This window comes from the organism of the source record quoted next, unplaced genomic scaffold (assembly GCF_019419815.1).
Source record: "Pyrus x bretschneideri cultivar Hongxiangsu unplaced genomic scaffold, Pyrus_bretschneideri_v1 Contig7, whole genome shotgun sequence".
NCBI lineage: Eukaryota > Viridiplantae > Streptophyta > Magnoliopsida > Rosales > Rosaceae > Pyrus > Pyrus x bretschneideri.
The window spans coordinates 7,535,143-7,541,111 of NW_025999809.1; the positions used below are offsets into that span (position 1 = coordinate 7,535,143).

Here is a 5,969-nt window from a genome sequence, read left to right on the forward strand (position 1 = left end):
CACAAGAGAAACAATTAGTGTTGTTGAGTTTATTATACTCATCAATCAAGTTTTATTGTTCTTTACTCCCTTGATCATCAAGTTTTATTGTTCTTCACTCTCAATCTTAGACTCTTGACTATAAACATTTAGTACATTTGAATCTAAAAACTTAAGCCGTTTAATGTTTAAGTAATGTTTGTATATTTATGTTCTTTTTATATTAATTTTTAATGATATTAGATGTGGAAATAGAATATGTATTTAGCGAATTTTTGTTTATACATATCAATGTACAAAGAATTTAAAATCAGAGAATATTAGGGTCTCATTTCAAAAAGTCGCCTAGGCCCAAATTCTCAGACCGGCCCTGCTACCAACTACCAACGACCTTTGAGTTTGTGGCGGAAAATGAAGGAACGAACGGTGGGAAGTCAGGAAAGAGCAGAGCAGATTGAGCGGAAGAAACAACATATGATATGATTAGTGGGAAGTGGAAGTAAAAGCATCGAAATTCAAAACCCATTCTTCACATTCCCTTAATTTGTATTATTGTTTATTTAATCTCATGACTAAATCATATACTCTATATATCGCAGTTCCAAGAGCAGTGTGTGCATCAACTCTCGCCAGAAGCGGAGTGTCTCTAACTTTGTTCAAGTCCGCCAGAGTCCCCAGCGGCCGCATGTCCCAAAGAAGGTACCTTTTTCACTCTTGTTTTACAAATTTACAATATTCATTTTCTTATCAGAAGTTTTGATATAATTTGGGGATTAAATGTGCTATTGGTTATCAGAAATGGATTTTCTTTGTTATGCTCCGTTTAAGATTACATTTTGAATTCCTTCATTATTTGACCCTTTGTTGATTGGAAGAAATCCAAAAGACAAATTCTGAGGTTTTAATGCATGTGATTAGGGAAATAGTTAAAGAGTCTGTTTACTAGATGATTCAAGTTGTTTTCAAACTGATATGACTGCCTATTTGGAAATGCCATATCGATTGGGTTGTGGCTGTTGTACAACTATAAACTGATATGACTACTTAGTACATTTACCATTTCCTCATGAAAAAAAAGCCCTTTGATGTCAATATTATTTGGAAATTCAAATGACGAAGCTATTGATTTTGGGTGCGAGTTGTTACATATGAGTTTCTTTTTCCTTTTGATTACTGAAAATTTAGTTGTAGGGAAGTTGTTGAGGATGGGAAGGAACTGTTGTTTGACCATTGTGGTCCATTTTTCAATGCCAACAACACTGAGGTTTTGGATCTTGTTCATGAGTGGGAATCAAAGGGTCATGTTGCTTGCTGGAAAGAGAAATTTGGCTTCTTTGATCACATTTCCAACAAATTTGTTGACCCAGAACAGGTTTGCAAGTACTACGTAATCAGCAAACATGTTTTATAATGCAGGGAAACATATTTCATTTGTGAAATAGGTTGGCTCATGACTACCTATGCTTACATCATTTTTGTGGGCATGAATTCTATATGCAGAATATTGGTTCATGAGCATTACGCCAGGAGTCCGGTGTGTACTATTCTACTGATTTTCTGTTGGCACGATTTCTATTCAAGGTTGAATATCTGTTGGAACTTAATTGCGCTATAATTTCTTTAGAAGTGGAAAGTAGTTTGGAGCGAGTGTTGGGAGGTTGGAGTGGCTAGAGGATGAAAATTTGTGGTCATTGATAGGTTCAGATGGGCAAAATCTTGGCCAGTTTAAGGGAGTGGTTGCAACAGACAAAAATCTTGTTTCGCTCAGGTTTACTAGTGTTACAGGAAGACAACCACTTCTTGGTATTGAACACACTCCTTCAAGTCTTTCTATTCTAAGCATGTCTAGAAAATTTTCGCAATATTAAGTGGCAGTTCTTGGTAAGCTTGCCGGTGTTGGTGTTTATGTTATGCATGCTTTGTCCTATTGGTGGGTTTTTTTTGCATGGATGCTAAGCATCAGCTAGCAAATACTTATTTTACTACTATAGATATCACTTCCTTCTCCAGATCGATTGGATATTTGATGCCTACAATGTGTCAATGCATCGAATAAAGCCTTCTATTTTCTGACCGTTTACTTGGAACTTGACAGCTTAATCTAGGTTCTTACACCCGTAAGCATGCTCACTTTTCTTGTCTGGCACATGCATTGTTTTCTCAAGAATAGTGTAAAAGCATCGTGGATCTAACCATTTGAGATGCATGTAGACTTAAATTTAGTTCCATAGTTGTCTGTTAATTTAAATGATATTCCTGTCCGTCCATGCTTTGCTCTCATGACAGCATTTTCAGAGCCTCAGTCATCAGTAAGATATTTATTATGCCTTCTTAAAGTTATACAGTCATCTGTAAACTGTGCATTCATAAAATGCTACATGGTTCATCAACTTTTCCTTTCTCTCGGGTGCTGGGTTTGGCTCCATGTATTTCCGCAACCATTTGTATCACATTCTTAATTTGTGTACTCTTTTCTTCTATTTGATGTTGATCTGGGCTGACCCTGGTGCCTAATTTCTGAATCAGATACCCTTTAAAGGTTTCTAAATAAGAAGTTCTGAAGTTTTAAGCTGGGCTCATTGTGAAAGCAGCAAGCATGACCGTTCTACCTCTAGGTATTCATGGAATCTTAGTTTCGCTCTGAACTGTAGTCTAAAATTAGTCTTTGCATCAGTTTTTCCATAAATCTCTTAGAGCATGTTTGGTATCTTATTTGAAAATTTTTATCATTTCTCATAACATTTCTTAAGAACATTTATTGAAAACAATTTTCTTTAGAACTCAAAAATTTGTTTGGTTTGCGATTTAAAATTTTTAAATCTTACGACTTAAAGTAGACAAATAGATCTAAAAAGAGGGGGTCATAGGAGAGGGCGAAAGAGGAGAGAGGAGGAAAGAAAGTAAAAGATGATTGAAGGAAAGAAAAAGAAGAAAGGATGGGATGAGATAGAGAGGAAAATGAGTGAGGGAAGAACCGAGAGATTGAAGAGAGTGGATTGGAGGAGAGTCGAAAAAAGTAAAAAAAAAAAAAAAAAAAAAGAGGGGTGAGAAAGAATGAAAGAGAGAGATAGATTTGGAGTGAGTGGGGAGAAGAGAGAAAATAAATGAGTGAGTTTAAGTTTAAAAAAACTTATTTTTTATGTTTTTAGAAAATATACTATATTTTTTAGTTAGTCTTAAGTTTAGTTTTTTAAAATAGTCCTACCAAACAAGTTTTAAGGCCTAAAACTTGAAAATTGTTTTTGAGTTGAAAAAGTTAGATTCAAGTAGAGTACTAAACAGACCCTTATTTTTCTCTTATATTAGTTTAAAGTCCACGCCAAGGATGAAAACAATGCTTAGTTTATGGATCTGAATTATTATGTGAAAGTGTCTCAAAATCGCAGTCTAAGATAAATTATATATAGTTAAGTTCATGCTTGATACTCTGCAATGCTTTAAAGTTTAAAGCTATATGATACCGTTGGATTTTGTTTGTAGGGAAGGCCCTTTTCCAGCTGCAAGCGTAGCCAGAGAGGAGAAATGTCTTTGGTATAAGAACAAGAGGCTTGCTATCCGTGGAGATTTCTGTGTTAGTCCTAATGTTGAAGGTGCTATAGCTAGCAGAATAGCTGCTGCGTCAAAACTCAGAGATCCTCAGCTGCTTATAATAATTAATTATTAGTGTTATGACTTAGGACTTTAATTAGTAATTTGCTTTCTTTTCATTTGGTACTTAGTGCTCAAGTGTGTAACAACTTGGTTCGACTCTACTAAAAAATTAATCTCAAATGTATAAGAACATGTGTTGTCCAATAATCTATGAATTATGAAGTTATCAACTATAGATGAAGAAATTCCAATTCTCATTTCAAGTTCTTTGTTCTGAGCTCAATGTAGCACTACTTTTAATTTTGGGTTAATCTCAGTTTAGTATCCTAAAGTTTCTTAGTTTTCAACATTTAATACATGAAGTTTTTTTCATCCCATAGTCGTTCATAAGGTTATAATTTTGGGACATTTTCATACATCCGTTAAGTTTGCTGTTAAATCAGCCGTTAACTAGTGACATAACGTTCATGTAGACAGTGACTAGCGCCACTTCTCAGTAGGGGCCCACATAAATATTAAAAAATTAAAATAAAATAAAAAATTCTGCATGTCCCATACCTCAACCCCCAACCCTTTCCCTCCGTTCTCTTTTCTGCACAGCCTCTATCGTCTTCTCATACCTGATCCCCGCTCCCCCTACTTGCCTTCTCTCCTCTGTGCCCACCCATCTCTCTACAAAAACCACCACCACAGACTCCAGTGGTTCACCGACCTCCTCCGCACCTCCCCATCAAACACCTTCAACCTCTACCACTCTCTCGGCTGCCACTGGGTCGTCACCGCCAATCCCACCGTTGGTCAGCACATCCTCAAGACCAACTTCCCCAACTACCAAAAAGGTGAGGCCTCCTGCACCATATTTGCCGACCTCCACGGCAACGACATTTTCAACATTGACGGCGATAACTGGAAGTTCCAGCATTAAGTCTCCAGCCACAAATTCAACACCAAGTCTTTGTGTAAGTTCGTCAAACAAGTGGTCGACACCGAGCTCTCTGACTGCCTCATTCCGATCCTCTCCGCCTCCGCCACTAATAATTCAGTCCTCCACTTCCAAGACATTCTTCAGCGCTTCGCTTTTGATAACATCTGTCAAATTGCTTTTGGGTACGACCTGGATTACCTCCTACCTTCTCTGCTCGAAGCCAAATTCGCAGTGGTTTTCGACGACGCCATGCAAATCAGCAGCAAAAGGTTCGAATTGCCGCACCTAGTGTGGAAACTCAAAAGGGCTCTCCGAATCGGGTCTGAAAAGCGCCTCCGTGCCGTCGTATCGGAAGTCTGCGAGTTCGCCAACACCATTGTCAAAGAAAAGAAGCAGGATTTGAACGAGGCGAAAGCGTTAGTATCTGTAGATTTGCTATCCCGGTTCTTGAGCTCCGGCCACTCCGACGAAAAGTTCATCACCGGCATCGTCATCAGCTTCACCCTTACGGCCCGGGACACCACTGCGGCGGCTCTCACCTGGTTCTTTTGGCTGCTTTCGCAGAACCCACGTGTGGAACAAGAGATCTTGAAGGAGATCAAAAACACGGTGTCGTCTGAGTTAGCGGTAGGAGGAGGTTACGATGAGGTGAAGGAGATGGTGTACACCCACGCAGCGCTATGCGAGAGCATAAGGCTGTACTCGCCGGTTCCCATTGACAGGAAATAAGTGACGAACAACGAAATTTTGTCGGACAGCTACAATATTTTTTTTTTAATTTTTTAATATTTATGTGGGCCCTTATGACATGTGGCACCTAGTTACTGTTCACGTAAGCACCACGTCATCCATTAATGGTTGATTTAACAGTAAACTTAATAGATGTATGAAAGTGTTCCAAAATTATTATTTTATGTACCATTCTCAGATGAAAAAAAACTTTACTACTACAAAATAGGGCTTTCATGACACTTAGAAATTTTTTTTAATGACATTCTTTTATTAAAAGCGTCACTAAAATAAAATTATAACGCAACTTAAAAAATATAAATAAATTAAAATAAAAAGATACGAAAACCAAGAGACAATAATTATCAAAAAGAGATTAGTTTCACACCCACTACAATTGCACATTTGAACAGTTAACCTGTTCGACCTAAGTCTCATCCTTTTTCTTTAATACGCTCGTAAAGAAAAATATAACATAAACGGTAGAGTGGGACTTCGTTCCCCATCAGGACTTTGTTCTGCCATTGGAGAGGACTATATTTAACAGCAAGGCTGCAAGCCAGCAAAAGTCCCTCTCACGCCACTGCCATCCAGCCATCTGAACACCATGCGTCGTCGCCCCTCACGGCTCCATGCTTTCGTCAGACATCACCGGCCATCGTCAATTTTTAGGTAAATCCCTTATTTTCATTTACATAAGTTAATTGATGATTTAAGATATATGTGATATGGATTTTGTATGATT

General features: G+C 37.8%; 1 pseudogene; it reads left to right on the plus strand.

Annotated features, from left to right (window-relative positions):
- The first annotated feature begins 298 nt into the window (after nt 1-298).
- Nucleotides 299-5,306, plus strand: LOC103936184 (annotated as a pseudogene).
- The last annotated feature ends 663 nt before the right edge of the window (nt 5,307-5,969 follow it).